This window comes from Echiichthys vipera, assembly GCF_963691815.1.
Source record: "Echiichthys vipera genome assembly, chromosome: 9".
Lineage (NCBI taxonomy): Eukaryota > Metazoa > Chordata > Actinopteri > Perciformes > Trachinidae > Echiichthys > Echiichthys vipera.
The window spans coordinates 29197955-29208858 of record NC_139834.1 but is presented as its reverse complement, the minus strand read 5'-3'; positions in this window follow the sequence as shown (position 1 = coordinate 29208858).

Below are 10904 nucleotides of genomic sequence, written 5' to 3'. Positions count from 1 at the left end.
GAGACCTTTAACTTTTTAAATAATTGCATCTTCCTTCTTCTGTCCGGTGACAAAGGCAATAACAACTGACTGCTGTTTCCAAGAATGACTACATTTACATCACAACTGGGCTGACAAACTACAACTGCTGATGAAGTTCATGCAGGGAGGAGGATCAAAGGGGACAACTAAAGGGACCCTGGGCTCAGGTTTAATTGGTACTGGATGAAATGACTTCAGACAGCTCCAACTAATACTTTTGAGTCCTGACAACTTCAAAGCATTTAGAGCCTTGTATATTATTTTGAAAGCATGAACAACACACTAACTTGTTGATAAAGACAAATCCTGTCATCTGCCTGCAATATCAATCTTTGTCCAGCTGGTGGCAGCACAGTCAAAGTATCTGTAGAGCTTCCTCTCTTTTCTAACAAGTGACAGTCCCAGTTCAGTTGTTTCCAGCGACACACGCCCCTGCAGTATTCCAACAGATCTAGTTCCAACCTTCTCAGCTGCTGTAAACTGGAAAACGCTCCATTAATCGGCAAAACTGATGAGTAATCGCATGTATCATCTCTTGCTGTCTGACACGTTGCATGAGTGAACCTTTAAAAACAAATAATGCAATCTGATTTAAATCTAATTTTGATCACTGTTTTTTTCACTAAATAAAGGTTTTTGTTGAAGAGCCTTGGTTATTAAAAAAAACATGCTAGTACAGCAGAGGTATAGACACAGAGGATATTCTATCAAATTATGAACAATAAAAAAATAAAACATTTTCAGAATAAATCAAGTATTTATACTTTTCCCCCCAAAATTTGATTTCCACTGTATATCATAAAAGCGTTGAGTCAGTGTAACCTGGTGCAAAGAGGAAGTGACTCACTGCATAAAACATGTTCACTTCCCCATTTTGTATCCTTGTTTTTATGCCATTTAATGTGCAATGATTGCACAAATTAAGTCTATAAATAATAAGTATGACATTTTTTAAATGTATTTATGTGTGTTAAGGAAAGGGCTTCCCAGCCACAAATACACTCTGATCAGTGTGTGTGTGTGCGTGTGTGCGTGTGTGTGTGTGTGTGTGTGTGTGTGTGTGTGTGTGTGTGTGTGTGTGTGTGTGTGTGTGTGTGTGTGTGTGTGTGTGTGTGTGTGTGTGTGTGTGTGTGTGTGTGTTGTGTGTGTGTGTGTGTGTGGGTGTTCGTGTGTGTGTGTGTGTGTGTGTGTGTGTGTGTGTGTGTGTATGTCTTAACTGGGTCAGTAACATTGACCAAGGCCATTTTTAGAAAGTACACGCATGCACTGAACTGCACTCGCATGGTTTCTGAGTCACTGAGGTCTCTTGGCTCCGCACCAGGACAAGTTGGTGCAACGACACGTGTGGGAATGTGTGTTCTATATATGAGTCCTGTTCTGCAGAGTCATGTCGCCCAGTTAACCCAGATAAATGGAGGATGGTCAGGAATAGTGTCAGACCCTCCGTTATAGCTCCCCCGGGGAACCGGTAACCTCAGCAGGAAAACTGACACGCGTCTGATCTCCTGAACTAGAGCAACATGTTAAAAACAGCTTTTCACAGAGACACAATTCAGTTCAACATTTGTGCAAAGGTCTACTTAAATGCAGGTTCAAAAAAATCAGGCCTGACCCAAATATTTGGGTATTCAGTTTTCAGTTTTGGGATTCAATTATTACTTTTTGTCCTCCCCCAGAACTGTAGAATAACAGAATGCTTATAAGTTGCTTACCCCAGCCGACATCGGGCGTGAGGCGGGGTCCACCCTCCACGATTTAAGGAACATACACAGACAACAGTGACACGTAATGTGCTCATGACACCAAAAATCCAGATCTGGCTGTTGGTTAGTACCAAAGCTAGGGCTGCAAAAAGGTGAAAAGTTGAGCTCAGGGATTTGGGGAACTTCGACCTTATCTTTTTTCAAAAGAGTTGGAATCATTAGAATGAATGAGAATTAACAAGAATAAACTCGATATTTTGTGGGTAATCTATGCTAACTGGGGGCAAAAATGTCATTTAAACAATGTTTGCATGCATACCTGCTTATGAGTATTTGAAAGGTTTATATAAATGTCTGTATATGACAGGGTAAATACAATGAGTAAAAATTACTCAACATTTCCAGGTTATTCCCATTATTTCCTATGGACAATGTCAAACTTTGAATATTCCCACAATTTTGTTGATTTAGTATTTAGTATTTCAGGGTGATCTCAGTACACCCACACATATTAATACTGCATATTTGACTCTTGCACAAATTAATACTGTATATTTGACTCTGTTGCACATATTAATACTGTATATTTGACTCTGTTGCACTTATTAATACTGTATATTTGACTCTTTCACATATTAATACTGTATATTTGACTCTGTTGCACTTATTAATACTGTATATTTGACTCTTTCACATATTAATACTGTATATTTGACTCTGTTGCACATATTAATACTGTATATTTGACTCTTGCACATATTAATACTGTATATTTGACTCTTGCACATATAAATACTGTATATTTGACTCTGTTGCACATATTAATACTTTATATTTGACTCTTGCACATATTAATACTGTATATTTGACTCTGTTGCACATATTAATACTTTATATTTGACTCTTGCACATGTTAATACTGCATATTTGACTCTGTTGCACATATTAATACTGTATATTCGACTCTTGCAAACATTAATACTGTATATTTGACTCTGTTGCACATATTAATACTGTATATTTGACTCTTACACATATTTATGCTGTATATTTGACTCTGTTGCACATATTAATACTGTATATTTGACTCTGTTGCACATATTAATACTGTATATTTGACTCTGTTGCACAAATTAATACTGCAATATTTCACTCTGGCACATATTAATACTGTATATTTGACTCTGTTGCACATATTAATACTGTATATTTGACTCTGTTGCACAAATTAATACTGCAATATTTCACTCTGGCACATATTAATACTGTATATTTGACTCTTGCACATATAAATACTGTATATTTGACTCTGTTGCACATATTAATACTTTATATTTCACTCTGGCACATATTAATACTGTATATTTGACTTTTGTACATATTAATACTGCATATTTGACTCTGTTGCACATATTAATACTTTATATTTGACTCTTGCACATGTTAATACTGCATATTTGACTCTGTTGCACATATTAATACTGCATATTTGACTCTGTTGCACATATTAATACTTTATATTTGACTCTGTTGCACATGTTAATACTGCATATTTGACTCTGTTGCACATATTAATACTGTATATTCGACTCTTGCAAACATTAATACTGTATATTTGACTCTGTTGCACATATTAATACTGTATATTTGACTCTGTTGCACATATTAATACTGTATATTTGACTCTTACACATATTAATACTGTATATTTGACTCTTGCACAAATTAATACTGCAATATTTCACTCTTGCACATAATAATACTGTATATTTGACTCTTGCACATATTAATACTGTATATTTGACTCTTGCAAAAATTAATACTGCAATATTTCACTCTTGCACATAATAATACTGTATATTTGACTCTTACACATATTAATACTGCAATATTTCACTCTTCCACATATTAATACTGTATATTTGACTCTATTGTACATATTAATACTGTATATTTGACTCTTGCACAAAATAATACTGCAATATTTCACTCTTGCACATATTAATACTGTATATTTGACTCTGTTGCAGATATTAATACTGTATATTTGACTCTTGCACATAATAATACTGTATATTTGACTCTGTTGCACATATTAATACTGTATATTTGACTCTGTTGCACATATTAATACTGTATATTTGACTCTGTTGCAAATATTAATACTGTATATTTGACTCTGTTGCACATATTAATACTGTATATTTGACTCTGTTGCACATATTAATACTGTATATTTGACTCTGTTGCAAATATTAATACTGTATATTTGACTCTGTTGCACATATTAATACTGTATATTTGACTCTGTTGCACAAATTAATACTGCAATATTTCACTCTGGCATATATTAATACTGTATATTTGACTCTGTTGCACATATTAATACTATATATTTGACTCTGTTGCACATATTAATACTGCATATTTGACTCTGTTGCACATATTAATACTGTATATTTGTCTCTTGCACATATTAATACTGTATATTTGACTCTGTTGCACATATTAATACTGCATATTTGACTTTTGCACATATTAATACTGTATATTTGACTCTGTTGCACATATTAATACTGTATATTTGACTCTGTTGCACATATTAATACTGTATATTTGACTCTTGCACAAATTGATACTGCAATATTTCACTCTTGCACATAATAATACTGTATATTTGACTCTTACACATATTAATACTGCAATATTTCACTCTTCCACATATTAATACTGTATATTTGACTCTGTTGCAAATATTAATACTGTATATTTGAGTCTTGCACATATTAACACTGTAAATTTGACTCTGTTGCACATATTAATACTGTATATTTGACTCTGTTGCACATATTAATACTGTATATTTGACTCTGTTGCACATACTAATACTGTATATTTGACTCTGTTGCACATATTAATACTGTATATTTGACTCTGTTGCACATATTAATACTGCATATTTGACTCTGTTGCACATATTAATACTGTATATTTGACCCTTGCACATATTAATACTGTATATTTGACTCTGTTGAACATATTAATAATGTATATTTGACTCTTGCACATACTAATACTTTATATTTGACTCTGTTGCACATATTAATACTGTATATTTGACTCTGTTGCACATATTAATACTGTATATTTGACTCTGTTGCACATATTAATACTGTATATTTGACTCTTGCACATATTAATACTTTATATTTGACTCTGTTGCACATATTAACACTGTATATTTGACTTTTGTACATATTAATACTCTAAATTTGACTCTGTTGCACATATTAATACTGTATATTTAACTCTGTTGCACATATTAATACTGTATATTTGACTCTGTTGCACATATTAATACTGTATATTTGACTCTGTTGCACATATTAATACTGTATATTTGTCTCTGTTGCACATATTAATACTGTATATTTGTCTCTGTTGAACATATTAATACTGTATATTTGACTTTTGCACATATTAATACTGTATATTTGACTCTGTTGCACATATTAATACTGTATATTTGACTCTTGCACATATTAATACTGTATATTTGACTCTTGCACATATTAATAATGTATATTTGACTCTGTTGCACACATTAATACTGTTTATTTGACTTTTGCACATATTAATACTGTATATTTGACTCTGTTGCACATATTAATACTGTATATTTGACTCTTGCACATATTAATACTGTATATTTTACTCTGTTGCACATATTAATAATGTATATTTGACTCTGTTGAACATATTAATAATGTATATTTGACTCTTGCACATATTAATACTTTATATTTGACTCTGTTGCACATATTAACACTGTATATTTGACTTTTGTACATATTAATACTGTAAATTTGACTCTGTTGCACATATTAATACTGTATATTTAACTCTGTTGCACATATTAATACTGTATATTTGACTGTTGCACATATTAATACTGTATATTTAACTCTGTTGCAGATATTAATACTGTATATTTGACTCTGTTGCACATATTAATACTGTATATTTGACTGTTGAACATATTAATACTGTATATTTGACTCTGTTGCACATATTAATACTGTATATTTGACTCTGTTGCACATATTAATACTGTATATTTAACTCTGTTGCACATATTAATACTGTATATTTGACTGTTGAACATATTAATACTGTATATTTGACTCTGTTGCACATATTAATACTGTATATTTGACTCTGTTGCACATATTCATACTGTATATTTGACTCTGTTGCACATATTAGTACTGTATATTTGACTCTGTTGCACATATTCATACTGTATATTTGACTCTTGCACATATTAATACTGTATATTTGACTGTTGCACATATTAATACTGTATATTTGACTCTGTTGAACATATTAATACTGTATATTTGACTCTGTTGCACATATTAATACTGTATATTTGACTCTGTTGCACATATTAATACTGTATATTTGACTCTGTTGAACATATTAATACTGTATATTTGACTCTGTTGCACATATGAATACTGTATATTTAACTCTGTTGCACATATTCATACTGTATATTTAACTCTGTTGCACATATTAATACTGTATATTTGACTTTTGCACATATTAATACTGTATATTTGACTCTGTTGCACATATTAATACTGTATATTTGACTCTGTTGCACATATTAATACTTTATATTTGACTCTGTTGCACATATTAACACTGTATATTTGACTCTGTTGCACATATTAATACTGTATATTTGACTCTTGCACATATTAATACTTTATATTTGACTCTGTTGCACATATTAACACTGTATATTTGACTTTTGTACATATTAATACTGTAAATTTGACTCTGTTGCACATATTAATACTGTATATTTAACTCTGTGGCACATATTAATACTGTATATTTGACTCTGTTGCACATATTAATACTGTATATTTGACTCTTTTGCACATATTAATACTGTATATTTGACTCTTTTAAACATTTTAATACTGTATAACTGACTCTGTGCATCAGATTAGAGAAACGTTGGCAAGGACAGCGCGTGATCATGAGCTCTGGGAGTGTCCGTCCTTTAAACAGGCAAACAGCCAATTTATATATATATATATTTATATCTAAATTGGCTGTTTGCCTGTTTGAATCCAGCGCTAAACTCTTCAGTCAACAACAGGCAGCTGCTTTGAACCCGCTCACCCTGAGACGGTTGGCCGGCAACACAGCAGAGCGCCATTCAGAGCAAACACACAGCTACACAGAGGCCGGCTTACACAGAAGGTGGTAGCAAATAAAGTCGGTTTAATACCATAACCCAAACTCCTCAATTCACAGCTCAAACACCTGCTCCTGTCTGCTGAGATGGTAGCTGCAGATCTGTGAAGACTCTTATGAGACTCGCTTTCTGACCACCTAGACTAACTTTGAACCATTAAACGTCAATGCCTGAACAGAACCTGACGGTTAAGTTTAGACAACTATAGGTCACTGTTCAGTTTAGGCGACAAAAGATGACGGTTAAGTTTAGACTACAAAGGTGACGGTTAAGTTTAGACGACAAAAGGTGACGGTTAAGTTCAGACGACAAAAGGTGACGGTTAAGTTCAGACGACAAAAGGTGACGGTTAAGTTTAGACTACAAAGGCAACGGTTAAGTTTAGACAACAAACGGTGACGCTTAAGTTTAGACAACAAACAGTGACGCTTAAGTTTAGACAACCAAAGCTCACTGTTAAGTTTAGACAACTAAAGCTCAATGTTAAGTTTAGACGTCAACAATGACGGTTAAGTTTAGGCGACAGAAGGTGACGGATAGGTTTAGGCAAAAAAAAGGTGACGGTTAAGTTTAGATGATAAAGGTGAAGGTGAAGTTTAGGTGACAAAAGGCGACGGTTAAGTTCAGACGACAAAAGGTGACGGTTAAGTTTAGACTACAAAGGCAACGGTTAAGTTTAGACAACAAACGGTGACGCTTAAGTTTAGACAACAAACAGTGACGCTTAAGTTTAGACAACTAAAGCTCACTGTTAAGTTTAGACAACTAAAGCTCAATGTTAAGTTTAGACGTCAAAATGACGGTTAAGTTTAGTCGACAAAAGGTGACGGTTAAGTTTAGACTTCAAAAAGTTAATAGCATGATCACACTGTCCTTTTGGCCTCGGCCAAAACCGGTTTTTCAGCTAAAGTCTAGTACCTTTAAGTAGTGTGAGCGCACCTGCTCCGCGCTCAACTGGGGCCAGCTGGGCCGCCACGGCCCGCTTGAAAGAGGTGGGCTTTAGCGGAGCCGTTTGCACATGTACGAGCACGAGCGTGCGCACGTGTACGATCACGAGCACAAGCTCTACGGCAGTAGCGTTATGTCCGCCTGTTCGGACATAGTTAATAGAAGGACGGACCATGCGCGGACATTTAACAACAACAACAATGGTGGTGAAAGGTTCACGTTGGTGTGGTGCGGAGGTGGAGTGTTTACTGCAGATTTGGTCGGATGAAAATATTCAAAAACAGTCGACAAGACGCACAAAAACTCTGAGGTCTATGGAAAGATTTGTAAACAAAGCCACACACACGCGATCAATGCGTGTGACGTGTTACGGCGTGATGGCGTATGGACAGCAAGAAGCATTGGCCGAGGCCCAGGTAGTGTGAGTACAAACGGGGCTGGGGCGCGGGGGGGAGAGGGAGGGGGGACAAGTACCCTAAAGTCCGGGTCTCGGTCCGGGAGGACAGTGTGAGCAGACCCTAAGTTAAGTTTGGACAACAAAAGGTGACATTTAAGTTTAGGCAACAAAAGGTGACGGTTAAGTTTAGACTACAAAGGTGACGGTTAAGTTTAGACGACAAAAGATGACGGTTAAGTTCAGACGACAAAAGGTGACGGTTAAGTTCAGACGACAAAAGGTGACGGTTAAGTTTAGACTACAAAGGCAACGGTTAAGTTTAGACAACAAACGGTGACGCTTAAGTTTAGACAACAAACAGTGACGCTTAAGTTTAGACAACTAAAGCTCACTGTTAAGTTTAGACAACTAAAGCTCAATGTTAAGTTTAGACGTCAAAAATGACGGTTAAGTTTAGGCGACAGAAGGTGACTGTTAAGTTTAGGCGACAAAAGTGACGGTTAAGTTTAGGCAAAAAAAGGTGACGGTTAAGTTTAGATGATAAAGGTGACGGTGAAGTTTAGGTGACAAAAGGCGATGGTTAAGTTTAGACAACAAAAGATAATGGTTAAGTTTAGACGACAAAAGGTGATGGTTAAGTTTAGAAGTCAAAGGGTGATGGTTAAGTTTAGACGATAAAGGGTGATGGTTAAGTTTAGACGATAAAGGGTGATGGTTAGGTTTAGACGACAAAAGGAGATGGTTACGTTTAGACAACAAAAGATAAAGGTTACGTTTAGGCAACAAAAGGTGACAGTTAAGTCAGCAGATCTGGCTGTTGTCCTGAAGTGTCATGCAGACTGACGCTGTTGTTTACAAACCGGATCAGCAACAAATTTGGGGTCAAGTCGGGCGCTCAACAACGGCTGCTTTGTCTCATCAGATTACATGGGATGATTCTTGAAAATCCTGGATTAAGTTCCATGATTACACATTATTTATATAATTGTCCTGTTTTTTTTTGACATATAGAAATTTTTTTATACATATTTATATCTGTACATAGTGGTCAAATCCAGTCAGCTTTGTTGCAGCTCCATCTATATCTCTGCATGTGCATTAAGAGTTAATAAGGTTCTGAATGTTCAATCAACTTCAATCAACTACAGTATATTGATATTTACAGTACTTCCTGTACAAACACTGGTTTCATGCAGCAAAGAAAGTAACACAATAATGTCAAAACTCACTTTTTCACTTCAAACAAACCTGCAAATTCAAAGTAACATGATGCAAAACAGTTCTGAAAAGAAAAAGGTTTGATATTAAAACCACCAGTTTTCATTAGAACATAGAATAGAATAGAATAGAATAGAAATACATTCTGGATTTCAAAGGTTGAAATGTGGCTCTTTACAATTGCTCCGTTCTTGAATATTCAATTCAATTCAATTCAATTCAATTCAATTTTATTTATAGTGTCAAATCATAACAAAAGTTATCTCAGGACACTTTACAGAGTAGGTAAAGACCACACTCAATGACTTATTTATGATTTACATAGACCCAACAATTCCTCTGTAGAGTACAGTGGCAACGAAAACCTTCCCTATAACAGGCAGGAACGTCAGACAGACCCAGCTCTGTGGAGGACGGCCATCTGTCTTGACCGGTTGGGGAGGAAGAAAAGGAGAGAGAAAGAGAGAAAAGACACACAGATGGACAGGGAGAGACAGACAGACACACTTCCAGAGATGCAAGCAAAGCCTAACAGTAACTATAATATTTATAGTAATGTGAATATGACGTATATGTTAAGGCAGTTAATACAACAGAATAGTAGAAACAAGCACAGCTAAAGTGACAGAATATGAAAATGATAATAATTATGGTGGCAAACATGATCAATGATGAGTAGTGGCAATAGCAGCTACAATACAGCTACAAATTTTATAGTTTATTAAACTAGTGATAGTATATATGAGTAACAGTGACAATAGCAGCAGGAAGCGTCATGTAGGACCACGGCAGCAAGCACCACCACGATCAGCAGAGACCTGCGAGACGACAAAGCACAAACAGCTCCGGGGAAGAAGCTGAATCAGTAACATGCATTGATGGGACATGAATGATTCAGACAGAATATATGAATATGAAAAATATATTAAAAAATAATAACAATGAACAACCACACTGAATAAAACAAAGGGAAAAAAAACAATATGTACATTCTCCTGCAGAGAATAACTTGTATATGTAAATAGGAGCAAGAAATAGGTCAATGAGAGTAACAATAAGAATATGTGCATTTATATTTCTATATGTGAAATATGTATACTACAGAGTATAATGTAAGTAAACTGGGGTATTGCACAGTTGCATCATTATTACAGTATTGGACACATATAATTTAGGTCATCAATAAATAATGATGGATAAATGACAGAACATGTCACTGTTTGTTTGTTTACTCTTTTTCCAGTGAAAAGTTTGCTCAGAGAGACAAAGTTAGTTAAAGTGAGTGATAATTTGCATTAAAGACGTCCTGAGACGACCCAGACGTCTCAAACAGAGATGATTT